General features: G+C 41.6%; 1 protein-coding gene across 3 annotated transcripts in view; it reads left to right on the top strand.

Annotated features, from left to right (window-relative positions):
• Positions 1-27,839, top strand: part of RERE (arginine-glutamic acid dipeptide repeats) — a 378,810-nt gene that overhangs the window by 66,123 nt on the left and 284,848 nt on the right. Inside the window, exon 1 of one of the 3 annotated variants that reach the window (XM_059716438.1) lies at positions 20,659-20,935. The exons of the other annotated variants lie outside the window; for them this stretch is intronic. The gene's annotated coding sequence lies outside the window, so the exon portion shown is untranslated. Of the gene's footprint in view, positions 1-20,658; positions 20,936-27,839 lie in introns of those variants that run through there. 3 annotated transcript variants of the gene reach the window in all.

Below are 27,839 nucleotides of genomic sequence, written 5' to 3'. Positions count from 1 at the left end.
GGCATTCTCCTGATGCTTGCCTATATCAGTAAGGCATCCTTTAGTGTTTAATAAAAATCTCTTCCCACTCCACCGCTCAAAAACCATTAAGCAGTATAAACGAGAGAGAGTTAACTAGGTCTCCAGAGCCATAAGTAGCGAATGGTTCTGTTTTTTGTTCTTAAACCTGAAATTAGCAGAAGCTCCAGAGACTCAAACACTTATTTTTTTTATCCATGCCAGCTGATTGAGCAGCATTAGTCCAGTTTTCCACACTTTAACACAGATCTTAAAGGGTGAAAATCACAGTATTTCAGGGAACTGGATGGGGGAAATTTAATACCATGAGGCTTGATTTGAGTTTTAATTCAAATATTATTTCTGTAGACACTGCGCCTGGAAAAAAAATTTAAACTCTTGCTGAAGCTTTTTAATTTTAATTAAAAGAGTTCCTATTGGAAATATTTCCCATTTTTATTTTGTGGTTGTCCACTTTTTTAAGTAAAGGAGAACATAGATACTCTCTCCCTAGTTGATCTTCTAGACAGCCGTACAGAACTTAATTGTATCTTCATTTCTGAGTCTGAGATGGGAGTGTCTGTCTTGATCTAAGTAATAAGCCAGTTATCTAGAATCTAATTGCTCCTTGTCTGAGACGTCCTATCCATATTCCAGACAGTTCAGGTACAACAGCTGGGTAAAAGTGTTCATTGTTTAGGTTGTGAGGAATTGGGCTCCAAAGTCATTTTTTGTCACCAGGTTGACCGTTGGGGTCCTCATTTGTTGCTGAAAGCTTTTGGGTTGCCTAAGTGAAAATCATATTTAGCAATTATGAATCCCTTCCACATGATCTCTTCCCCTGCTTTTGTTTTTTCATAAGTAATGCCACCTTGCACTGCTGTAGTGTCTTGGGGAAAACTGTTCCGTCTCACGAACTAATTTCAGCTTGTTTTGTAGGCTGATAAACTGAGGCAGAATATACAAGGTGTGGATTGCAGCTCAGGAGTAGAATGCAGGCAACTGGACTCGCAGGTCCATTGCTCTTACCATTGCAGCCACCTCCCGAATCGTAAATACAGGCCATCTTGCATGTTAGGAGACATTGCCGTTGGACTGCTGTTTACATGTGGAACTCTATAATTACAATATCCCTGCACATAAAGGAAAAAGCATATATGATGATCAGATACTTTGACTAGGTAGTTCAGGTTGATCTAAAACAATCTCTTGGCTTAGTGATTTTCAAGGTAACAGACATCATTATTCTTAATCTCGGTACAAATTGGCTATAAAAAGATGTGGAGGGTGTTTTACATCTGCAAATATAGGTTCTCCCCCCCTGCCTCCATCTGTTCATGCATGCTACCTGTTAGCAGTATTTTTTTATTGTACATGTAAAAGGTATCTGTCTTCATCTTTAAGGAGCATAGTCATTCTGGGATATTATGCCACAGTCAGGCTGGAGCTGAGCCCCCTCTAGTGGTGTGCCAATACTTCCTTGAGTATTGTGTTTTGACTGTTGCCAGTGCAGAGGGGGGAAAAAAAAAGTTCCCTTTAATATACAGCAGATAATATAAAACAAGTAATTTTTTAACACGGACTTAAGAGAGGTTCTGGGGATAGTAATTGTTTCAACCTGATGGAAGATTAAAACTTGTCTCCCTTGTCAGATATTAAATGTGGGAAATTGCTGCAGGCTATGGAATAAAATCCTTGATTTACTGTGCAACTTGGTGAAAGGCTATAATGCAGGAACAGTATAGATTTGTTTGGTATAAAGGCTTCATTTAAGAGAAAAAAAAAAGTAGTCTACTAAACCATTTCAGGTTGTGATTTCTATTTTGGTAGGCTGAGTCCCAATGTGGTGATTTGTACAGTGTAATGATGGTAATTCAGAGCTTGAAAATGGGCTCTCTCTAATTTTGAGCTGTTCTCGGCATTATAGCTTTTTATCGGCAGCACTAATAAGAGCTGATGTGTCTGCAGTATGCATGGAAATGACTTTCCACCCAAGTTTAAGGTTAAAATCATAACAGGCATGTTTGTTAGCCATTTTTGGCATTGAAGAACGCTTTGGACACTTGCACATTCTCGTTGAAGACATATTTTTCTACTTAACATTGTGAGCAGTTGCTTAATTTGAAAAGCTGTTACTTCTCTTGATCCTGGCTGTGGCAAAAATCAATGCACACAGTGCAGTCTGAACTAATAGGAATCAAACTCATTAAGGCATGAAAATGGTTTAATCAACAGTGAACCACCTTTAAAGGCCATTTCAAAATGTGCTAAGGCAGATTCATAGAAGAAAAATAGTAAAGGTTTTATTCCAAACTAGAAATGGTAATGAATTTCACTGACTATCTGCTTCCAAGCTCCTCAAGAAAAAATATATTTCTTATGGCTTTAGATCAGCTGACAAACATGCAGACTAATTACTGTTTTCTTTGTAGTGGGAGCTGTGAAAGGCACTTTGTCTATTCATTTCAAGCCCTAAGCTACATGCTGATTCAAACAGAGCTGCCAAGACCTCTCTTTTTTTCCTTTTTTAAATCCTGGTTGTCAGTTTGGGGTCTTAATCTTTAAGATAAATAATTTCCCCCCTCCATGGATTGTTATTGGTGTCCACATGGAAAGAGCAGGTAATGTTAGACTAGCTTGATGGAATACTGCATGTGTGTCCCTGTATAACCCTGTCAGTAGATGCTGCCTGATCAGATTAAACCTGAAGTTTGTTTAGTCATCTAAAAATACCTGCCCTAATAGAAATATTCCCATGAAATTGTAAGAAGCTACAGATATTTTAACGGAAATATTTTTAGCCACAGAGTACTCTGAAGTGTTAATGGCTGAGAGCTTGCAGCATTGTGCAAATGCGCAAAAGAACCTTAAAGGTGCTAGGAATTCATCAGTCTCTTTTCATTGAGAAAAATATATCCTGTCTGATGGTTTTGGCTGTAATAACATTAGATGGCTCTAAAGATAAAGAAAACTTTAGTGTGTGCGTGTGTGTGTGCGCGCACGTAACCAGCAGCCTTCCTCTTCCCCTCCCCCCCCCCCCCTTGGTTTTCTTTAAAGAGAAATTGGCATTGTAACAGATGGGGCAGTTTCTTTTGGGCTGTGGGTGAATAGTCATCAATAGAGGTGCACCAATACATTGGTCCCATATTGGATCGGCACTGATATAGGGGAAATTGACAGTATCAGCTATTGTTTGGTTGTTTTTGCCTGAGGTGACCGATAATGTGGCCAATAAATGCCGCATGCATGAGCACAGACACAGTATGCACGTGGCCAGGAGTGCAGCTGGTGGCTTGGAGAGTAGTATCGACTGGTAAGTCTGTTGTTGGGGAAGGGGTGCGAGGAGAGAAGAGGCATGGGGGCGGAGGGTGCAGATTGAAGGTCCTGTGGGAGGGAGGGAGTGGGGCAGAGGCAGGTGCTGCACAGCCGGGACGGGGTAGGGTGTGGGACAAAGCCGTAAGAGGCTTGTCTGGGGGGGTACAGGGAATGGGGGTCGCTCCCGCTGCTGCATGCACCCTGGGGGGGGGGAGGGGAAGGTGCTCCCAGATCTGCACAGGACAAAGTGGGCTACGGCTGAGGGCTGGAGCCAGAGCAGCTCTGGGCTCTTCCTAGCAGTGGGGGCTGGGGTGGGCGGCAGCGGCAGTGCTGGGATGGGACTATCGGGGGGTGGTGCTATGGCAAATTTTGGGGTGGCTGCAGCCCTCCTCACCTCCTCTCCAAGCACCACCACCGCCCGCCTCGAGCTCAACCCGGCCCAGCTTCCTGTCAGGAAGAGCTCAGCACAGTCCCTAGCCCAGAGCAGCACTCTGCCCAGCCCTGCATGCAGATCTGGGGGCACATGACCCCCATGCCCTCCCAGGGTGCGCACAGTGGTGGGAGTCACCCCCCCTCTCCCCCCGGACTCTTCTGGATGAGCCGCTCACAGTTCCGTGCCTTGCGCCAGCTCCTTCCCCCACAACAGACTTACCAGCCTGATGCTGATCTCCAAGCTGCCTAGTTGCATATCAGAAATCGGATCGGTATTGGCTGATGTAGCTTCTTGAAATTGGCCATCGATATCCGCCCAAAAAGTCTCTGTCGGTGCATCTCTAGTCATCAAAGATAAAACAGATCACAATGCTGATTCGTCACTTGTTGCCAGACGGGATTTGAACCTTTATCCCCAGAAATTAAGCTAGCATGAATTCTTATTGTTGTTTGGTGGGGGGGAATTCTTATTTTTTCCCCTTACTTGCATTACAAGGGGAGACCAGAGACCAAGCACTCAAGTGTGCCTGTTAGGTACACGATGGATAGTTGGGGATGATGGAAGAGGTAATGGTGGTATTATGTACAAACTCTCCTGTTTCTCAACACAGTTTCCCATATGGTGGTAACCTGAAGTTAATTGCTGGGCTGACTTGCGTACTTGATTTCCCCTCGTTTTTTTTATTTTTATTTGATTTGTTTCTAAATTAACTGTATGCAGCCTCACAGCCAAGACTAACATACTCAACGCCTCATAGAAATCCAAATATTACCTTGTAGCATATCCTCATTTTAAAACCAAAAGTCAGTCAGTACTGCTGTTTTGGAAGCATGTATCTAGTAGGTCTAAAATGGCTAAATTGTCATCTAGAAGTATGAATAACTCTTTTGACTTCAGCTGTGTCTGCAACCAGTAGAAGACACCGCAATCAGAGTGAATTACTTAAAGGAGACTTCTGAGGACACAGAAATAACTCACTCAATTGAATAAAAGCTAAAATGTACCAAAGAAAGGTTAAAAAAAGCAATTCTGGGGGGAAGATGTTCACAGAGCTAACGAGAATAAAATGAACTTGTTGCAAAAGCTGATGGCGTCTGCATTGAGCCATATAATTCATTTTTCCCCCTGTATGTTTTTGTAAAAGCATCTCATTACATTGTAAAGTTTTAGAACAGTCTCTAAATATAGGGGTTCTTAAGGTCAAAGGAGATCCTGGTGTTTTTAAGACTTCATGGAGTGCATTTTCATGATGTCAAGTTGAGGAACTCAGTGGAGGGTCAGAAAAGGCTTTTGGATAAAAGAGATTCTGTTTTATCTGGTGCATTACTGAATAAACTAGTGTTGCTGCTGTACTAAGTGTAGACGTACCTTATTTAGCTAAGCAGCACTTTCTACATCTAGACTGGCTAATGCCCTGTCTTACTCTGGTGTGTTAAAAAGACGATGGAAACTGTCGCCTCTTCAGTAAGCTGGGCCTAAATATTTCATCAAAATCCCTTGGTTTCTGTAACACGTGAATTTGTCTTGAAATATTAGTTTTTTATTGAAGTGGAGGTTGTAGCCCTGTTGCATAAATGTGTGTAAAGGATTTAGTATTTTTGTAGAGAGTTTATAAATTTGGAATTTGAGTTGCAGCTTCTTTTTTTTTTTAAATGGAGGCCTTTAAGAATCATGAATACTATCATCAGTATTACAGTCTGTACAACAGCTGTTCTTAAGTAAATGAACAAGTAAATGAGCTGTATGAAGGACATCAATAGATACTCCTGTCCTCCGAATATGAGAACACGGGATCATTCAATGAACAGGAAAGGCAACAAATTTTAAAACTGATCCAGTACTGCTTTCCATGAAAGAACACTAACCTGTGTAACTCCTTACCACAGCTTGTAATTAAGACTGAGTGCAGTTTATATGATCTGTATCTACTTAATGGCAGTGATGAATCATTAGTTCATAGAGATGAAGATACTTTTGTAGGCGGGTTTTTCCTTAATTATCCGTTATGGGGGTTTCTCACCCGGTATCAATGTAAGAGGAACTATTTGTCTGACCATATATGTATAGTAATTCCTTGTATGCTGTATGGAACAGAGATCTGAAATGAAGCAAATGGGGGAAAACAAATAACAAAGGAGATTTTTGTGTGTAAATCAGTTGTCTCTCAACCTTTCTAGGCTCAAGGCAACCATCAGATTCAAAGCACCTCTCAAATTGCCAGCTTTTAGCTTTCACTTGGTTTTTGACTACGGGAAAAAATAATTTTCTGTTGCAAAGAACTCAGGCCACAGGTCAGAATTTTCTTGACACCATGGTTTCCTATTGGAAATCTCTAGGTTTATCTTGTGAATCGTGTAGGTGTTAGCGTTGTTGGGTGTCCAGATATTGCATGGCACCCCATGGCCCAGTCACCCTGGTTTAGGATCACTGATATAAATGATGCAGATCACAAACTAAATGAACCTGAGGATAATGATAGGTGATAGGAACTAAGCACGACTGAGTACTGTAGAGCTTTCTCTACCTATCAGAGGAAGAAATGACAGGTGTTGATGCTTTCTGGCATCCGCTCCCAACCAATGCAAGTGAGATTAACCAGTGAAAGAAACTGTGAAGGCAAGTGGTGGGTTCATAATTCCTTGTCTTCTAATCAAAACCAGATGTCTTTCTGGAACCAAGCTTTAGCCAAATGGAAATTGTTGGGCACTATGCAGAGGTAACTCGTTGAAGAGAGGTCAGATGGTTACATAATGGTCTCTTCTTGCCTTAAACTCCATGAACCTATGAAAGGGAAGAGGTATATTTCACAGCAGTTGCAAAATGGACAATTTGAGCCTGCTGCTGTTGGTCTCTTTCCTATTAGCTACCAAAGGAGTAAGAGAGTGTGCGCACGTACGCCAAGTCAGAGATCATCAATGACTGCAGTTCCAGATGAATTAGGGAATAGGCTGAATTTCTATTAAGCTGGTTTATGCTTGTAATAAGAAAAAAACCCAAAACAAAAAACAGGATTTGCTGGGGAGAAAAGGTGGTCTTCAGATTGGTATGGATATTAGGGCACTACAGGTCCTCATTTGAGGGGGGGTGGGGGGGTCTATTATATCTTTGTGTACCCAAAGTCAAGAAGCTGCCAAGATGCTGCTTACTCCTAGTTGAATTTTAGAGAGTCGGCTTTACTGCGTCGTCACCACTTGCATTTCCTGACTATAGTAATGCAAAACTAACTCTTCATATGCAGACTGCAGTGATTTAGTGGTGAATCAGGTAAGCATGTCTATGTAAAAAAAAAAAAAAAAAAAAAAAAAAAAAAGAGCATTTCCCCCCCCCCCCGTCCTTGTTGTTATTTTTTTGTTTAAACAAATATGACCTCATGAAAACTTGATGAGATATAAGATGAGGTTTCCTCTGCACCAACTGTGAAGGAGGAAATGTTATCATTGCTGTAAAAGAACAGTCTTGTGCTTGGTCACTGAATTCACACTTGGTCTACATGAAGTTTGGCAGGAGACCGTAACAATTTAGCTCTATGTTAAACTCCCATATGCTGAAATGTTGAGCCTTGCTTCTCAACAGTGATTAGAAAGTAAGATTTGCTATAGTTCCTCTGATGGTTCCCCTTCTTGGTTCTTTAAAAGTCAGTATTATACAGTGGGAATACAATTAATTAATGCTTGATCACTACAGTCCTGGAGCGCCCGCATACTAAAACATGACTTAGTTATTTGACTATTGTATTTGCCATGATAGGGGAAGTATAGGGTACACAGGGAAGTTCTTGGGGGTGGGGCTGCACATTGATTTCCCTAATGAAGTGATCATTCCAGAGTCGTAAACAATTGCTGTTTTAATCTAGTAAGTACTTGTGTTTAATAGGAAAGGCTGGGGTGGGATTATTGGATTGGTATGATTTAATTTCCAAATGGCTTATTGCCAAAGAGAGTTTGATGTAGATTGCTGTTTTCCCATTTTGAGCCCTGATGATGCAAAGTGCCAATGGCCTTTTGTGCCCAAGCACACCAGGAAGAGTTGGTGTCCAGCAATTCATACAGTTGCGTCTGTCGTGACGAGTGAGGTAGGTTGAGGAGGTTCTTGGTTTGCTGTTGCTTTGGGGTTACAGGGTTATGCTTTAGCTCAGGTTAAAAATTAGAACTTGAAATGTTCCTGGTGAATTAATGATGAACCACTCAGCACCGGAATGGCAGGCAGCACTTTAGACCTTTCTCAAACTCAGGAGAAATTAAGGATTGTATTTGTTGATCTAGGAAACATTTGCCCTTTGAGGGGAGAAAGAAGGTAGTTGTTTGTTGCTTTAACATGGGAATTACGAGAGTTTTTCCTTCTTTCTTCTCAGCCAATTTGTGCCCTGGTCAGGACTAAGACTATTGACTTGTGACATGCATAATTTAACTTTTTAATTAAAATTTAAAATATTTTTTCTTGGTTTCTGTGATTTGCTCCGCCTGCCATTTGTACTGTGCATGGAAACATGCTGAGGTTGGAGAGCATAGGGTGAGACTTGCCTGTAAGGTTTCATTGCAGATGTGTAACTGGCTGCCCACACGTTTGGAAAAATTTATAATTTCCTTTTAGGTTTGCAGGTGGGGTAGAGAACCCTCCCCACTCCCACCTTTTTGTAGGGTTTATAGTTTTGCAAAATGGTGAAGGGCTGGCATCCATTGTGTATATACCATAACTGAAGCAAATGTGGGAGGGAGACTACTGTTAGTAAAACATGTTCCTTTCTTGAAATTGCACGCAGTTCTGATCTTGTTCCTTAACCACTCTTAACTGGGTTTACTATCAAGACTGAAAATGCAAACTTTGATTATGGTTTAGTCAGTTTTTCAGTGTCACCTTCCCCTGGAAATGGATTATTTTTAGTTTAAAATATTACTATAAGCACCCCCTTCCTGTGGACCCTTCAATCACTACTTGAAGTGCCCATGTCAGCATTCTTTATGGAAGCTAAACACAGATAATGCAAGCAGCACAATAGCGCATTACATGCGAGTTATTTGAAATTGTGGCCTGTTTTCTTCCTTTACGCCAAAAGAAGGGGACTCATCCTCCTTGCTGTTTGTTGCATGCTCACATACACCTATATCTTCACATACCTTCGGGGATTTCTTTTATGACAACATTGTAAGTAGAATTCTGTGGGCTTACTAAAATTGCCCTTCTGAAACTTGATAGACTGCAGGTTTAAAGCTGAAATGAAATAGGTACCCTCATGTGTGTTCTGCAACTGCTTAATGATACCTTTATTAGAGATGTTGAAATTAGTTTCAATGTGTAACCTTTAAAATGTGTTTTCACATCTTAATATGCCACACTTGGCACATTCAGTTCTTACAAACCAGAAGAAGCAGATTTTGTTTCATGAGGAAGCTGCCTGCCAAGCTTTAATTTAGGTCTTTTTAATGGATTATTAATGAACTTGTGAAGTGTACATGAATACTTTTCATTGACAAAACACTAGCATTAAAATTCAACAGTTTGTCTGTCAATACCCTAATCAAAGGCTATGCATTGTGTTCAGATGATACTGAAAAAGGAGCTGTTATACAACCCATTGAATACCTTGAAGTTTGACTTATAACTGCTTGAAAACATGTGCTCATTACAGTCTGCCTATATCCTTAGACCAACACGGCTACAACCTAAACCCCTGTGCTCATTACATTCATACAGATCTATATGCGCTGTTCTAGCTTCTGCCTGAATCCATGGTGTGGGTACTGCATTTGCTGACTGAAAATTTTCAACTGCTAAAATCAGTAAGAAAAGCATCTTCCCATGTTCTTGCTTAAACATGTGGGTGGTTTTGTTTGTGTTACTAACTTGAAGCTTTTAGGTGGGACTTTTGTCAGCGGTTGAGAGGAAAATCATAGTTAAAACTTCCCATCAAACCACTAATTCAGGTTTCTGCATGACTTGGTTTCTATAGTACTCCTGAACTTGCACTGAACGCTGAAATGTTTTTTTTTTTCTTCCTTTAACATGATGTTTTAGGAACGTGGCAGTAGGTGGCGTGTTACATCTCGACTGCATTTAAGAAGGGCTAACTAATAAATGACAATTTATTAATAATAAACAACCTACATCCCTGTAACTAATAAATGTAGTTGAATGCTAATTACTAGGAAGCCCTGCTGGTTAAGACAGCACTTCTCATACATGTGTATTTTTGAGCAGTTCTGAAGCACTAAGATGCCTTTTTTTTTTTTTTTTTTTTTTGGGCTATGCCAGGAACCTGTTTTAGCATAAAGCGTGAAATCTGTTATATTCCCTATACCGTCTGTTCCCACCGTCCGTAAATGTTTTGCTTTCTTATACCTCCATGTAGATGTTTTTTTAATAAGTAAATGTGTGTTCTTTGGTAACATCCCTTTTAATAGTCACATGTGTTCATTTTGTGTTTTCCTGCATTACCATCTGTATTCGGGTGCTTTCACCAGAGATGATGATGGCTTTGGAACATAGTGAAAAGCAGGCATTTTACATGTGTGTCTCAGAATGCTGTTTTTGTTTGAAAGATGGGTAGTTTTCTGGTCTATAGGATTCTCCCAGGGAGATTATGAATTCTAAGACCGTATGTGTGAGTGTAAACTGTAAGAAGCATGTCTTCAACAATTTATTTTGTTAGGAACATAACTGTGTGTGCTGGAAATAACCCCCATCAGATCTGGGCAAGTTATACATACAAAATACCTCATTTCCATTGTTCTCGTTAATCAATCAATGGATTCCAGTGTTTCCCTTCCCTTCAGGAAGAGACAACTAGGGGACTCGTATCGTGCCAAATCCTTGCTCTGAGAGGCCATAAAGGAAGGCATCTGGGGAAAAATAGCATAGTCTTTCTAAAAATATTAGATTTATTTACACCGTTTGTGCCAGCTGCATTACTCAGGAGAGGAGAAACAGAGGTAGAGTAGACCAATATGATTTTATTTTGAAATTCCAGAGGAGGTCACAGTACATCTGACTTACAAAATATTCTAAAAGAAAATGGCTAGGTATATATAGTATGTGTGCAGTGTGGACGAGAGTGGGGGCTTTTACTGCTAGGTATTGAGGAAAATATCTGCTGGTAATACATAAATCCATCTACATGTATTATTTTCTCACATCCCAAAAAAACAAGTTGACCTTCTAATGCCCCTCAGTTTTAATTTGACTGTCCAGTATGTTTTACTAATTGAAACCATTCTAAGTTTCTGTGTTGAGTTATTTATCACTTACAATTTTGGAGGGGTCTACGTGGTGAGTAAACTTGATGATTTTGAACTGCATTGCTATTCAGGAGATCTGGTTGCTGATATCGGTACTATAAAAGCAACAGATCATTTCCTGTAGTTCTGTTTTCAGCTTTTGTATGTATGGCTGAAGAATAGTTAGGGCAAAGACGCCATTGTTTGCTTGGTGTGTAAATGTTTGCCTTTTCTTATGTCTCAAAACAAAATAGGTTTAATGCCAGTAAACCTGATCAGATAAATTTACATGACGTAAGGACATCCATGTTGCACTCTGAGCAGTGCAGTTTAAATTTTAAATCCCTTAGCAATCTCTTTCAAAACGGAAAGGGTCATTTTTCACTAGAATAAAAGGTCTAGGTCTCTTACTCTTGATGTTTTAAGATTGTCAGTGTAGTATCAGCATGGAGAAGAGATGAAGCATGTCTCACATTTGGTTGCAGCAGTTAGGGAGCTATTAATAAATAGGCACAGGCCCAAATAAGCAAATAACAATTCTTGACACAAATAGTCATTGTTCCTGTGAACCTGATTTTTTAAAGTTTTCTAAATGAACTGGATGGAATAAATTCTTGGCTTCTCCTTCACATCCCTGTTAAGAAGAAACATTAGATTAGTTCCATCCCCAGGTAACCTTTTTGTAAGACTTTGACATCCCGCGGGTTTCCCCATCATATTTTTGAGGCTCATGATTTCCATGTGTGTGCACCTCCTTTATTCACTAGTCCCCTTGCACATGAATCTATAACCGAACGGTTGTCATGTGGTTCCAGACTGTTAAGAATTTTTCAACATTATAGTAGACTTCCTGTTTTTAGTGCTTATCTGACCCTCCTGAGGGAAAGATTAATATAGCTCTGGTCACATCCTGTGGTTATTGTCATTTTTTAAAAGTCTATTGAATTTTCTGAAGTGCATGAATGTAAAAGTGATTAACACACTAAAAATGTTGAGCGCTGTAGTCACATATCTGATCTCTTCTGCATCTTCAATAAAGGAAAATAAATCCGCAGCAAGTTTTAATGTATATCTGTGTGCTTAGTTTTCTGCTACATTTGTATGTCAGGAAAATCTCCCAGTAAAGGATCTGTCCTATTCTGGAGAGATTGTAAAGGAAGCATTTGGCAGTCATTTCCTTTAGCTTGTGAGAATAAGCATGCTTTACATTATAATAGTTTAAACATACCACAGGCTGTTGATAGAGGTATCATATTTTCCATTCGCAGAGTTACTTTTAGTTAAAATCAGAGGGAAGATCAGGGTAACAGCCATTGTTTAAACTGCTTTGATAAAAGGTTGAAAGAAAAGCATTAGCCTTGCTGCTTTCTTTTCCTTTCCCCTTCTTCCAACAAAAAGCAAATAAAATGGGACAAACCCCAGGTTTCATACTTGCAAAAAAAAAAAAGAATTGACATGAAGGTGGTGACTGTCTTAAGTATTGTTCATTATTTGATTGCAACCTAATATGCATCACTTCTACTAACCAGTCATTTCATAGCTTTAAATTTGTTTAAACTGTGTTTGTGTTTGGCTATCTTGATTTTTTTTTTTTCCCCTCTGTGTGTATGTTTTAAACAATATCTTCTGAAGTAAAAAGTGCTCTTGTTCAGAGTGAGGCTGTGGGTTAGTGCAGAAAGTTGCTGAACAGGTTGGCAGTTCTGTTTTATCTCCACCACGAAAGCCAGCAGACACAACTCGTTTTTGTTTTCATATTTTTGGTTTGCAGTGTGCCCGCACGCTCAGAAAAAGACTGTTTAACTTCTGTGTTAGTTGCCAAGGAGCAGAGGAAACAAACCAGAGGGGAAAATATTGAGTAAGTTAAATTTTCTGATTTGCAAACATGATTGTATTTGCTGAAGTCTACATCTATCCTGGTGTGTTTTGATTTCTTGAAGTGGAGGGTCTAGCTGGAGTTTCAAGTTATCTTTCTCACTACTTGCTTCCTAGCAACTTGGTCAGATTTTCCCCCAACTGAATTTATTACATTTAGTAGATATCTAAGTACATAAGGGATTTCATCTTGAACATCCTGCCAAGTCCCTGAGTTCCTCGGCTCATTCATCCTTATGACCCTCTTTGTCATTTTCCCCACAACTCTTCACTGAGTGAGTTCTCTTCCTAACCGCGTCTTGTCCTTTCAAAGTACAATTGTCTTGGAACTGTGGCTTCATATATCCAACCTGGTCTCTAGTGATTTCTGCGCTGTAAGTGGAAAATGCCATTTTAAGAAAACTTTTAAAAAATATGTGCTGCTTCTTTTACTAGGGTTTTTTTTTTTAGGAAGCTTGAAGGATTGTTTCAAGCTTTAGATCGCAGGCAGAATTATACACCTCAGAATATCACCACAGAGATCCCTGCACTTTGGAGGGTCACGAGTCATGACTTGACTTTTGGTAGTATAGAGATGTCTGTAGTAGAAAGAATATATTGTAGATATTTCATGTGCTTATCCTTTTAAAAAAACCACAAAAAACTTTCTGAGGAAGGGAGATTATCTTTAAGTGTCTCCTAAACAGATGTGTGAGATATCCAAGGAAGTTCCTCCTAGTACTTAGGGAAAATGCCATGTGATGGGGTGACATTACTGAAATAATGCAGTATGTTTGGGACCTAGAACTGGCCCCAGGGCTGGTGTAGTCTAGGGTAAGCGGCATTGTTAGAATATATTGACTAATGTACTTGAATCTACTGTAGGCAGGGCATGCTGCTTTTAATATATGCTTACCAAATGGGGTTAAAGGCTCAATATTATCATGGTCAACTATTATGATGCCTTAGTTCATGGATTTGCATACCTCACCCTGGGCTTGGCTACATGCGTGCTTTAATGCACATTAAAGTATCACAAAAAATATGCTTTTGCTAATGCGCATTAAAATAGGCTATGTGCCTTTTTCTAGTACCTCCCAATGGAGGTGCCTAAATTTAATGCACATTAACAAAAGCGCATTCATGAACGTGTAGATGTGCCCCCTGACAGTTGGTTACTCTGCATTTTAGCTGCTGCTTGTGAAGTGAAGTGAATGTATGGACTGTTTCTCTTTCAGAGGCAATTACAGCCAAGAGCTTGTCTGTGAAGTTTCAGCCTAAGTCAAAGCAAGAAATCTTTCTGATTAGTTAAAAAAAGTTAGTACTTTGTGAATTCCCTTATTGGTCTCTCTAAGCTCTTTGGGGAAGAATGTTTTTTTTTCTCTTTTGCTTTGTATGTCAAAATGCTACGTGCATTCAAAGGTGCTGTATAGGCATCACAGGCAAGGTTATTTGGGTAGATGTGATATCTTTTCCAACTACTCAGTTGGTCTAACAAAAAAAGTTCATGGCAAACTTTTGGGCACAGTCACCCTTCTTCAGGCATAGGGAGTCTCGTATAGGCATCTCACATACTTTATACAGGGTAGCTTTTCAAGGGCATATAAATGGGAATTAGGTGCTGGGCTTGCCCATTGCAGCCAAAGAAATCTCCCTTGCGCCTCTGATCTAGGTGCTTGTACAATCAGTTATTGTTTAAGTACTTCCTGCAAGCCAGTCAGGGGCCAAGAGGAAGCTTGAAGGCATGAGCACTTTTGGCTGTTACCTGTCAGGCAAATGCTAATAAGCGTATTACCACCCACTATTGCAAAATACGTTGGCGGTGCGTGCGCCCTGTCGTCTTCCCCCTTTTTGCATTGGGAGATAATGTTCGAAGCGCGATTTAACACACTGTACAGTCACTGGAAATGAAATGTTCCACTTTCAAATGCCAGGTGACAGTTACGGCGAAGCGAACACTTGGAACGCTCAGGAATAGAAAGGTCTAATTGCCTGAAAATGAGGTTAGGATTTGAGGATCTGGGATTTTGACATGTCAGGTAAGGCCTCCTTTCCCCAGGTATCAAAGTGGTGTCAAAGTTAATAGTTTGAAGCACTTAAGTCTCTGTTTCAGTCCTTGTAGCGGGGTGGAACTTGGTGTTCAAAACCAAAGTACAGGGGAGCAGGGCATGTTTTTCCTCCTATTTAAAAGCCAAAAGTAAAAAAAATACACACACACACACCCCCCCCCTATAGATATAGACAGTAGAAATGGGAGAAAAATCAGTGGTAGGAGGTTGTGGGGCTTTTACCACATAATGGAGAGCTTTTTAAAAAATAAAAATGGAAAGCATTTGTGGAAGCTCATAATGCACAGAGCACCAGGTGCCATCTAGGAATTTTAGGGAGGTTAAAAAAGGTCTGATCTAAAAATTGGCTGCTCTGCATTAAATTAAAAAGAGTGGCAAATATAGCGTGTGCTGAGTTTAGGGAGTGTCTCTGCTTTACGATGACAGCTGACACACCCTTCCATCTTGTACCACAGGCACGTCTCTAATCATGTGTTAACTCTGCCCCACATTCTGCTGTAGCCTGGGACCCTGCCGATCAGACGAAATGGTGTTTCCACCATGTTGGGGCAACGATGGGTGCTGCAGCTGGGGTCCCCATAGAGATGACTTTGCAGTTTAAACAGGACTTTCGTGTAACAGTACAGCAAACTGGCTGTGATGACATTAGTGGGGGAGAGGGAATCTCTTACATTTTTCTCTGCTTCCAGTTCTCTTGGCATGGGTCTAATGGCAGTCATGGAAATGTAGATAAGATTCCTTGTTGCTTCCAGTGTGTTAAATTCTTCAAACCTGCTCAAGCTAGGCGAACAACTATTCACCAAAGCACCCCAGGGGAAAACCAGGAGCAACGGACAAACTCCTAGAAGAAGGTCTCAGACTGGATATAAGAAAAAACTTCACGGTTCATGTGACCAGACTCTGCAATAGACTCCCAGCAGGGGTGGTGCAAGCACCTACCCCAGAGGTGGTCAAAAGGAGCCTGGATGCATACCTTGCTGGGGTTATTTGACCCCAGCAGTCTTTCCTGGCCAGAGCAGGGGGGGCTGGACTTGATCTCACAAGGTCCCTTCCAGCCCTAAACTTCTGTGAATATGGTACGTTCTTCAAACCTGGCTCTTAGGCAAGACCTTTGCCATCTCCTCTCAGCCTTATTTACATTAAGGAAATGACCCATTCTTGACAGCTGGGGAAGAATTGCTTACTTGTACAGCAGGATTATGGCAGTGGTAGAAAGAGCCAAACTCTGCATCAGCCATTGTAAGAAGTGTATTAGACCTTTAATGGAAGGAAGTGTCTAGGACACTTTCTATGGTGCTAAATGTGGTTGGGCTCTGACATCAACTGCCGTCTCACTTTCCTCCACCACTGCGGAGGAATCTGCAGTTAACCATTGTCTCATGTCATTTTTAGTGTAAATTTTTAGCCATAAGCTGTCTCTAGGTTTGTTATTTTTAACCAGCGATTTTCCATTGTTACTGTGACTAGGAACGTATTGAGTGTTAGCACTGGTGAGAGTTTTGGCAAAAGCAGAGGGAAATGACCTGCAACAATGCCAGTGCAGCACCAACAGTGATAGCAACAATAGAAAGCCATCAGCAAAGAACTTGATGTACGCAAAGCTATGAGAGCCATATTAAGTCTGTTTTCAAAAATAGTTTAGCTTAACATGGATTTAATGCCCTGTGCTTGTTGCTTGTGTAAGCCAGACAAATCATGTTAAACCTGCTTTTAGAAAACATTTGTCAAGATCAGGTGTCTGTTTATTCTCGAAAATGGGTTTAACACACTGTGGTCGGCAGTGTCAGGCAGAGTGTTAAATCTGTTTGTGAAAGCAAAGAGCTGTGTTTTCTGGACAATTAAGTATAGCCTGCTACTAAGTATCATGTTGGGATCTGTTAGTGGGGGGGGGGGGTTGTTTTGTTTTTTAAATGTACTCTCATGTGATCTGTCTGATCAGTTTGAGGATTCTCACTTTAAGTTTGCTGCCAAAGTATATATCCTTATCTGGTAGACCTTAAACTGTTCCATTGGAGCAGTTTGTCTAAATGGTTGAAGTATTTATGCGTACCTGATGATAGCTAATTCTCTCTGAAGGAATTTTAAATGCCACACTCCTGTACATCTAGTGGCTTTGGGGTATGTCTGTAGTTAATGTTCTGCAAATTTTGTAAAGCTGTCGCAGAAGTTATGAATTATTTCTTTGCCCTATGAATAGTATGTCTAGGAAACAGTGTCTTTTCCGCCCTTTGAAGGTAGGCTGTACATCACTGCTCTTTTAAGTGCCCTGTCTTTCACAAGCTCAAGCACAGTGGTAAGGTGTACAAAGCGTTAAAGCACTCACAAAAATGTTACCCAAAGAACCTTGTCTACAAAGTGTTAAAGCACTCACAGAACTCAACAAAAGGTGGGAAACTGAAGTTAAGATTAGCTTTCCATTTCTTAAGTGTGTGTGTGTGTGTGTGTGTGTGTGTGTGTGTGAAAACACTTGTACAAATAGGAGGAGTTAATCACTGTGTCAAAGCCCTGTGTATGTATGTGCGTGCATGAAAACACTTGTACAAATAGGAGGAGTTAATCACTGTCAAAGCCCTGTGTGTGTATGTGCGTGCATGAAAACACTTGTACAAATAGGAGGAGTTAATCACTGTCAAAGCCCTGTGTGTGTATGTGCGTGCATGAAAACACTTGTACAAATAGGAGGAGTTAATCACTGTCAAAGCCCTGTGTGTGTATGTGCGTGCATAAAAACACTTGTACGAATAGGAGGAGTTAATCACTGTGTCAAAGCCCTGTGTGTGTGTGTGTGTGTGTGTGTGTGCATGTGTGTGTGTGCGGGGAAAACACTTGTACGTATAGGAGGAGTTAATGACAGTGTGTCAAAGCCTTATCTTTGAATTTCCTAGCTTTGTTGGTTTGTGTCACAACCTTAATGTTACTTAAACTAAGTATTCTATTTAATTATAATGCTTATAATAAAGTCAGATGTCAGCTCACTTGGCTGCATGCTTAGGCCTGTAGAATGCGGAGTGCTTTGCTTGTAACTGCATCCGTTGTCTCCTTTCATTATCTGTTAATGGTACTCAACATGACAGGGTTGTTTTGATAAATGGAGAGTGCTGTGAAACCTGGACTGGAGTTCTCCATGGAGCGGAGTTTAGTCCCTAAATTCAGTTCAACGCAGGGAAACGATGTACTAGACCAGAGGCAGGAAATAGGAGATGCCCTCTTTGAATCCCACAAACTACGGACTATGGAACTGTTAGAGCCGAGTCTGGTTCACCTTCTGTAGTCCAATGCAGGGTGGTTCTTCTCGGGATGCTTTTTCTACCTATTTGGCTAAAATAACAAGAATAGTTTTTTGATTTAATGCATCTAAATGACACGCTGTTATTTTTGTCTCTGTGTGCCTTTTGTCTTGTATTTCCCCTCTGCAGGTCCCGTGCCTTGAAATGATTTACACTGTATAGTTTCAAAAACAATCCATGTTGGTGAAAACTTGAAGTATTATTGCCAAATGAGAGAACAGGTTCAGGAAAACCTCTGGTCTCTATAAGCCTTGGGGTTTGGGGAAATAGAGAGCACCTGTTTCCAAACAGGTTTTGAATTGTTGCAGTTCTTAATTAAAGAAGATTACTAAAGATTAATTCTTTAGTAAATTAAACAGAATTGCTGGTGGAGGTGCTCTTGTTACTTATGACCTTTGGGTACCTATTATTTGTCTGTCTATAAAATGAGGATGCTGCTGCCATTATTTCACAAGGATGGTGTGAACGTTGACCAACTGGTTCTTGAAATTTTGGCATGCGTGTGTAACATCATCACTGGAATGTATGTAATTGCTCTCATTCAGGAATTTCCAAGGTGTACAAGACAGATTAGTGTTAGATCCATTTTAAAGGTGGGAAGACTGGCACAGAAAGACTGAGGTTTACTCTAGATGTGCTTGCAAATCAGGAATATGGCATAATCCTCTTATTTTCTGAAAACCACTGGAGGGTGATTACTCTGGTCTTTTTTAATGTCTTGCACATAAACTGAGTCCAAATTGTAGAGTCAATTATGGAGTTGAAGGACTAGATTTCCAATCACATAGGCATTTGGGGGACTTGTGCTCCTAATCAGTACACTTAGGATAGAAGTAGCAATCACCAAGGCACTTCTGAAAATCCCAGGTAAACAGGATGTCTTTCAAGTAAATGGAGCCAAGCCTGAATTAATTTACTGCCAGAGAACACTTTCTTTTTGAAGTCATTGGAAGTCCACTTTTTCTTAAGTGGACACTGGAGAAATATGTTCCTTTTCATGGGCTGCTGTGTGTTAGGCCATACACTATTTGATTAGAAAAGTGAAGTGAGGATAAATGTAGTGTAGCTGCTTTGTACTTGGACTTTGGGATTGATTTCAGCTCTGACAGGTGTGGAGCTATCACAACGCCACTTGGTTATGAAGCTTATTTTCAACCAGTGCATTCCCCCTAGGATGGGCTCCAATTGAGAAGCTAATGTACAATGGAGCTTGCAACAGAGCCAAGCTTGCACTACGCACCACCTTCAATTTGTATTGCTCACAGCAGCTTTTCAGGGTGGCAGGGGTGTTGTACTTCTTTGTGCGTTAGCTGTGTGAGTGGTTTAGGGAGCTATTTTCAGCAAGCACAACGTTTCTAAATTTTCAGGTTGCACATTTTCATTTTGCAGAAGGCTTTGATGCGAGAGCGGTGAGCACCATACCAATGCCTGCGTGTTGATATGAGCCCTCTCCCCCTACCACCAGCTTACAGCATCTGGAAGAAATGAGACGGGAGAGCAGACTTAACCTGATGGGGATGTGATATAATTGTGTGGGACCATGGTCTTGAACGTCTTTTTGGAGTTGTAAAGCAGCGACAAAGAGGTTAACGGAGGCTAAAATATTGCTCTGTAGCTGTTTATTTGCTTGACAGACAAGATGCTGTGTATCCTTGCCAAGAAAGAGACTTCTTGCAAGTTGTGCATCTCATTCAGAAGGGGGAGACCCTAAAGGGTTTTGCCCCAAATAAAGTTGGCATCTCCCAGAGCGGCAAGATTTGCTGTTGTTGCATGAAGCGTGTCTCTGTGCGTCTTTGTTGCTGCACGAAGTGTCTCGGTGTCTGTGTTGTTGCACGAAGTGCGCGCGCGCGTGTCTGTGTTGTTGCACGAAGTGTGTGCGCGAGTGTCTGTGCTCAGTTGCCAGATTCAGAGAAGTTCCCCGTTGGTTTTAAAGCCACATGACAAGGCGCGTGTATTTATTGCATTATTAGACCAATTTCTATCGAGTCATTTTAAAAGAACAGATGGATCTTTATTCTCTTGTTGGGGGAGGGAAGAGAGATGGTGGAGAGGGTTTTAACAAAATGGCTCACTGGTTGAAGAAACTGCAACAAAATCCTAGGATAGAAACGTCTCTAACGTGACCACACACCAGAGAGGCGTCTCTCATCCATCTTGGCGAGGCGCGGGTCCCTCCACCCCTCCATCTCTTGAGTATGATTTTATTTGAATCTGGTTTCCCCCCCCCGGTGTGTTGTGCTCCGCGCAGGGAGGGGAGGGAGGCGGGTTGCATTCATATTGCCGGCCGCCGGGGATGCTTTCTCCTCTGGCCGGTGTTGCCTGCCGATGCGTGCCCTAGCTGTCCCCCGGCTCCGGCTGCAGGTCTCGGGGGCGCGGGGCAGCGCCGGGCCGGGCTCCGCGCCGCGTTTTGCGCCCCGCCGCCTGCGGTCTCCGGGAGGCTGCGCTGCCCCCGCCGGTGTCTGGGCGAAAGAAAAGCGGCCGGTCCCGGGCATGTGGAGGCGCCGGCAGCCGCGCAGCTGAGCCGCCGCCGAGCCGCGCTGCACCGCGCCGGGGGGAGCCGGGCCGCCCCGCTGCCAGCCCAGCCCAGCCCAGCCCAGCCGAGGGGGCCTCCTTTTGTTCACCCAGTGCCTCCTCCCCCCGCTCCCTCCGCTCCTCCATGGGCTGCGGCGGTGCCAGCCGCCCCCTCCTGCCGAAGAAACGCTCGGGCCGCCGGGGTCAGGCCGGAGCAGCTGCCGGGACCGCGGGGGAGGCGGCGGCGCCCGGCCGCGCTGGGTGAGTGCGTGCGGGGCTGGGGGGCAGCCACCACTAACCCCCCCATCCAACCTGTACCCAGAATGACAGCGTAGGGCTGCTTCATCAAATCCTAACAGCAACAGCAACAAAAACACCCCACCTGGACAGAGGAAACATTTGCCCTTGTATGCCTTTTATGTATCCCCCCTTCCTCCTCCTCCTCCTCTTCCTCCTCCCCCTGCTAGTCCACATTTTTCAGAGAAAGTTGGCTGCGCTGGGTGGGTGATGCGATAGTTTGTGTTGGCCCGAGGCAGGAGTCCAGAGCGCGTCCAGGTCACAGCCGCCCTCTCCAAAGAGCGCACCTCGCTTTGCACGCTTGAAATCTTCCTCCCCACCACCTCCAAGTTGCGGAGCAGAGCACACGTTTTAATGAGAAGTGATTTCACGCGAGCCGGGTTAGGACTGGAGCTGGGTTGGTTTTTTTTTTTTTTCTTTCCCTGTTTTGATTGATCGGAAACCAGCCCCCCCTTCACTTCCCTGGCTGAGATGCAGGAGCGTCTTGGAATGCCTTTTAAGTCCTCCTAATTGGGCGCGAGTTGTTTTTATAATGTTGACTCAAATCTCATTCTCGGATGAAGTGACAGGAGACCTGCTCGACCACTTTCTGTTTCCTGAGAGAGAAACCAGCTCTGCTTCTGTTTTTACAATCGGGTTTAAACCTCTCTTTGAGTACATGTGGCATTGCACTGCATGGGGCATTGTGCGACTGGATAGGCTCCTTCCAACCATCTGGGATGTATTTATTTATTTATTTTAATTGTATGTGAACGCAAATAGCAGTTGACAAGGAGCCTTATTTATTTATTTATTTATTTTTAACTTCAACTTGATTCCTGTTTTTAAACCTCGACTGAAAAGTTGAGAAATCTGGTGGTCTTAATACCTAATCCGTGGAGCCTAAACGCTCTACATCCTAGCAGCGCATTTCTTCTGGGAACTCCAAGTTAAAGTAAACAGGATTTAAAACCCTACAGACAGAGGCACACTATTCCAATGTAAAGCCATTAATCTGTAGGCAATTAGTTCCAGACTTGCAACCAACTCTGCATTTTTGTCAGATTTCTGTTCTTTAAAGGCACTTGCCTTTCTGAATAGTTATATTGCCTAGTAAACTATCACAAGGCAGACATTTTAGATGCTTTACAGCAAGTTAAGAATTGTGTGGGAGCAACATTTAAAAGCTTTTTATTTGTGTGTGTTTTTTTTCCCAACCCTGTAATTTAGTAGTGTTTAAACTATTTTATAAGGATCTCTGGGAGCAGCGAAAGGTGGTTTTGAGTCCAGAGCACTTGAGTGCTTATTGTACTCTGGCAGGCTGGGTGCTTGGCAGGCCATTCTTGAGATGTTATTTGATCTGGCTGCACGATAGAATTGACTAGGATTACACCATTTTTTTTTCCCTGTGGCTGTTGAAAGTGATGCATCAGCGAGTGCTGTTCGGTAGCATATTTTAAGACTTAAACTGCATGTATTCACTTTAAGCAGGTTTCCAGAGAGAGACAGTTCAGCATTTGTCTTGTTTTGTGGTTAGGATTTATGAATTGAGGCAAGGGCTGACGTAATCCATCCTACCACTTCCTTTGTGTGTATTTTATAGTTGGTCGTGCTTTTTGTTTTACTTTAAATAGCTGTGACTTTCTCAAATACTTGCGGATCTCTTTTGTGCCGTTGCCTTCTGTATAACCAGTCAGCTTGTTCCTGAATTATGCATCTTTGAAGGAACGGTTCCTTCAACTTGTCAGTAAGGTTCAGTGAATTGCTTGTACGTTATGTAGACTAGCTTTTTATTTTAATTAATGTGACTCTGTGTACAGCTGTTATGTCAGAATGCATTGACTTCCTCTTGCAGTGCAGTGTATCATGTACTGGAGGTTATGGGGAATTGCTTGGTGGATCTTCTAACCCCCTCCTTGCTCATTTTTATTCATGTGTCGGGACAAGACGGGCTTTTGTTTGCTGGTATCAGTAGCTAATAGCTCATTTGTGAGAGACCTTTTGTTTTGGTTTGGGTGGGGGAGAAGGAAAGAAAACAAGAAGCCATTTATTAATAGACTTTTCATAAACCTGCCTGTTTTGGGGTCAGAGGGTTATGCTAGCTATTGTGTTGCTTAAGAGTAGCCAGAAGGAACCATCCATTTTGTAATGCCATAGGAGGTCATTGGTTTTGTACTGTGAATGAATTACTACTGTAGCAGATATTCTGCATTATTTACACATATATGACCCGGAGGATTTTTAGAGACGGAGAGCAGACCTACCTTTGGAGTGCAGGAACAGACCGCCAGACTCTTTTGCCCCTGGAGTACTTGTCTTCCTGGTCCTGACAACATTTTTATATTCAGTGGGTCAGATCTTCAGCTGAGGTAAATGGGCATCACTCCACGAAGCCCTGGTGTTATGTCAGTATATGCTGTTGATCCAGCTCATCATGGGGATAATATACAAAGTTTGTGCTTGATGTATGGCTAAGCTTTATGACGAGGGTGATTTTTTTTTTTTTTTTGGAGCTTGCATGTTATGTATGTATACTCTTTTCTGTGCAATTTTTTCCACTCGCCTTGGTGACTTGGTGCAGTAAACTCTTAAGTGAGAGAATACAACAAGGGCTTGAGAATGATCAGTTATGGTTTTGAATATATTGTACCTCAGAGATGCGCATTTTTCTTTAATGCATGTCTTGAACCATCTTTAATGGCAGGTCAGTCCCCCCCCCCATACGATAATCTTTGCAGTTGGTGGAATGCACCCTGAATGAGAGGGTAGTTGAGATAAGAGCCTATAGGCTGATATGGGGGGGGGGAACAGTTGGTAAAGCCATAAAAGCAAATGCACATGAAATCTGTTTATACATAAGGCCAATGTGGTGCTCTTATCTGAGACCCAATTAACTGATAGCAGTGGGAAGCGCAGGTGGTAGGAGTGGACATGTGATGAGAGCATGATGCACTAATGCTAATAACAGTGAATATTCCACCACAAAGCAAGGGGTAGATGTTCACTGCAAGAATTAACCAGGGCTCTTCTGTGTTCAAGCTTGGCCCGTTAAACTTTGGGGTTTAGTGAGTACGAGGCTTTCGCTTGGGCTGCCAACTCTTGAGGGTGCAGGCTAACTCCCTTCTGTACTGATTTGTTCTCCACTGTCTTCCCACAACTCCCTCCTGTGCCTACAAGGACAGGCAAGTTCTCACACACTTCATTGAGAAGGAATCAGCATGTTGGCTTATTGCAGAAGAAGTAACCACGAGAGACGCCATGCCTCTGTAGATGTTCAAGACAGGCATGCATAGTTACAGTTGTAGTGAGGACATGGCAGCTGGGGCATAGGTTGGCTTTGTGGCACTTCACAGGATGGCTAGACAGACATATGGGCTCAGACCCAGGTGCTGATTGCTTGAGTTAACTCTGCCCTAAGAACAGAAAATGCTGAGGCAGGAAAAGAGTTTCCTAGCAGATGAAAGGATACCTAACATTAGGAGCATTTTGCATGTTGAGGACAAAACTTAATACAGGGTCAGTGTAAGCCATGCAGCCAGCATTGAAACAAGGTCAGCTCGCACCAGTTTCCAACAAGAACAACAATGTATTAGTATCCAAAACCAGAAAAACTGGGCTGGAGTGTTTAATAAATGCTTCATGAAAAACCTCCAGATAACACTTTTTGCTATATGCAAAGCTCCGTTTGCTCCTGACACATGAATTTATTCACCTTTTTTTTTAATGGATAGTAGCAATAGTGGCCTGAAGGGCACAGCTGGTTTTGAACCCTGACAGGTTTACAGCATAGACCTTTCTTACGTGGTAATGTGTTCTTCAGTAAGTGTCAGTTGAAAATATTTCTTGTATGTGGTACCAGTCCATGGATTCAAGATGTTTAAGGTGCAGTCATGCTCTAACATGAGTTGTCAACCAGAGGTGCGTGTAGTCCTGGGGGGTACTTGGGAAGACCCCAGGGGGTACGTGGCAGCTCTTGGTTGTGCTCTTTTAATACCAAAAAACTCCCTATGTCATATCCCTTCCCCTTGGGAAAACCTTCGCTCTCTCCCATTAATTTTTCCTTTCTTTACTATCATTGTGTCAGCCTTTTAAACAGGGTTGTTTTTTTTCTACTTTGTTTTTGAAACACTCAATCTTGCCTGTTTTGAAATGTCTTTCAAGAAAGAAAGCTATTTCAAATGATATCTTTCTTATATTATTGCCAGGGTGCCTGATCTAGGGTTGCATTAAGGTTATACCCATGGTCCAGTGGAATACAAGTGTTTTGAATGTTGTAATGTGGTTCTTTGACCACCCTGGACAGGCTTCTTTTCCGCTGAAATTTCCAATAGCCTTGCTAGCATACAGACAACCATCACCCTATTTCTCAACATGTAGGAAAGATGCCATGTGACTTTTATAATGTGCATCTTAAGAGAAATATTAATTTGGTCGGAGAAACTGTGTGTTAGGATTGTGTTTGGCATAATTGAAACTGTAGCATGAGCAGGCCCTCACTTCTCTTTGCCCTTTGTAGGTCGGGTTCAAAGATTACCATTGCATTCCTTGTGAGAATGATCTCTGCTTTCAAAGAAGGACTAAGGTTGAATTCAGGTAGCAGCACTCTTTCTGAGGTTGAAGGCAGGCCTTTCTGTGCGTGACAGACGTGCATAACGCACATCTTTGATCAGGCGTAAGGGAAATGATCAGTATCGAGAGTCTACTTTTAACAAAGGTGGAAGTATAATGTTACATTTTCACTGAAAAAGCTCACAACAATTAGAATTTGTTCCCAAGTTTGCCTGAGGTAGCAGTTTGAGTTTTGACCTTTGACTGCAAAGCAAGAACAAAGGGTGTTGAAAAATGTGAATGATTAAAACAAGCTAGGCTTCTTTAGGAAACTTTCATGTAGTTCTGCCAACAGAAAAAAAACATGGTCATTGCATAAATATTGTGTTACGGGAATAAATAATATTTGATTGTGATGTGTGAATTTTGTTGGTTATAACTACACATTTCTCATCCAACGGTGGGGTTAGTATTCTGGCTTTTCCTACTGTTAGCAAAAGCACAGGGGAAATGAGGGCTGTAAATTTTGCATTAGCAGTGCGACTGCACACTTCCTCAAGGGGGAAGTAACAGTGCAAATTTCAGAGGAATGATTCAGTGCGATTAGGCTCTTCTGTGAAAATGGACATAATTCAGATGCAACAATATAAAGTCATACAGCAAACCTGTAATGTTGTAGTATTAATTCCTAGAACTTAGATACCTCCCAATTTTCCTGTCTCTTACTTTAGAAATAAGATATAGTCCATTGTGGAAAGCTACAGGCAAGGGGAAAGCAAATTTTCAAAGTTAGGGAGTCCTAGAATAGATAGGCTGCAGCATTTCCATCTATAATGCAGTGATTTAATTTTTTTTTCCCCCCCTGGTGATACAGATTTATATTTTCTTGACTAAAATGACCAAAAGTGCCCCTAGTATTGGCATGCTGGTCACCTTGTAATACAGTTAAATGTTTTATGAAAAGATCAGAATACTTGAAGATATTAAAGTGCAGTTCTGGCTTTTTGGCTGTTTAGTAAATTGTATATCGCAGCTTTTGGGAGCTTGGATTGTTTACTCTTACAACTTGAGGCAGTAGTTGTTACAGCATTAAATCATTGGTATTCTTTAGTCTTGTTTAGAAGGTCTTGGCCTTTTTTGGTGGGGTGGGAGGAGTGGTATTTTGGCCACTAAATTAAATGACATTGTTCCTTCTCTCCTGCCCAACCCCCACCTCCTTACCACCATTACTCATTTAGCTGGCAAAATGATAGCAGCCAAAGGTTACTGCAGCTGGTAATGAAGTTGTGGCTTTGGATTCTTTTGTTCCTGATTAGATTAGGTGACTGAAACCTCCCTGTTCAGTTGTAGGAAAATTATGTATTTACCTAAAATAGGACCGTGTTACTTCCTTTGACCCTGAGAAAGTTCACAGCCTCTTTGTTGTTGCCAGCTCATTCTTTTTCATAGGTATGTCATTTTGAGGAGAGTAGAAAGTAGGCGTTTTTCCCAAAGCGCGTTAGCCCTGAGAACTTTGTATTTGTGTTTATCCGTGGTGTGAAGATGTCTGGGTTTAGCCACTGACTGATGACTAAGTGTGTCCATGGTAGGTAGTTATGTTACAAGATGGTATGAAAGTGATTGAGCCAAAACGCAAGAGGCTATAAACCTCAAGCAGTAAAAAAAAAAATCCCCATCCTTAAATCTGACATAGTAACAAATCCCTGCAGAATTTACTTTTACAAGCAGTCAAAACATACTGTATTTGCTCCATTTCCTATTGAAATCTAACAAAGGAGCCAAAAATCTGATTTCCCCTTCCTGATAATAAAGCTATTCCTTTGAGATGAGAGCTAGGAATAGTTTCTTATACAGCAGTTCCTTCTGATTAATTGAATGCTGTTAGGTAATCTTGTGTGGAAGTCTGAGTGTGTGTGTGTGTGTGTGTGCACACACGTGCATGTGTATAAGGCCTCTTAACTGCATGTTTTTAATATTAGAATATTGTAATTGGTTTAAACATGGAGTATCCAGCCTCTGTTTATAGTTAAAGACTGATGTAAAGGAGTTAAGAGCAACCCAAGGTTATTAGATCATTCAGAGACTGATTACCCTTTCACAGTATAATAAAGTAATTATGAATAGTGCATGAAAATTGGCTGCAGTCTGTTTCAACTTATTACTGCTGCCTGTCTTTTTAAAAGAAATTGCATTGTCCTCTTTTGCATTGTTTTATAGTTAATATTCAGAGCATGCAAGATGTGTGTCACTTGGTTGCATATGCTAAAGACTACTTAAAAATATAAATTCAGCCATTTGATTTGGTTTATTTTTTTGGTTTTGTTTTTGTGAAGCTTCTTGA

This window comes from Alligator mississippiensis, chromosome 13, assembly GCF_030867095.1.
Source record: "Alligator mississippiensis isolate rAllMis1 chromosome 13, rAllMis1, whole genome shotgun sequence".
Classification (NCBI taxonomy): Eukaryota; Metazoa; Chordata; order Crocodylia; family Alligatoridae; genus Alligator; species Alligator mississippiensis.
The sequence above is the reverse complement of the archived record's forward strand: the minus strand, read 5'-3'. Positions and strand labels throughout refer to the sequence as shown.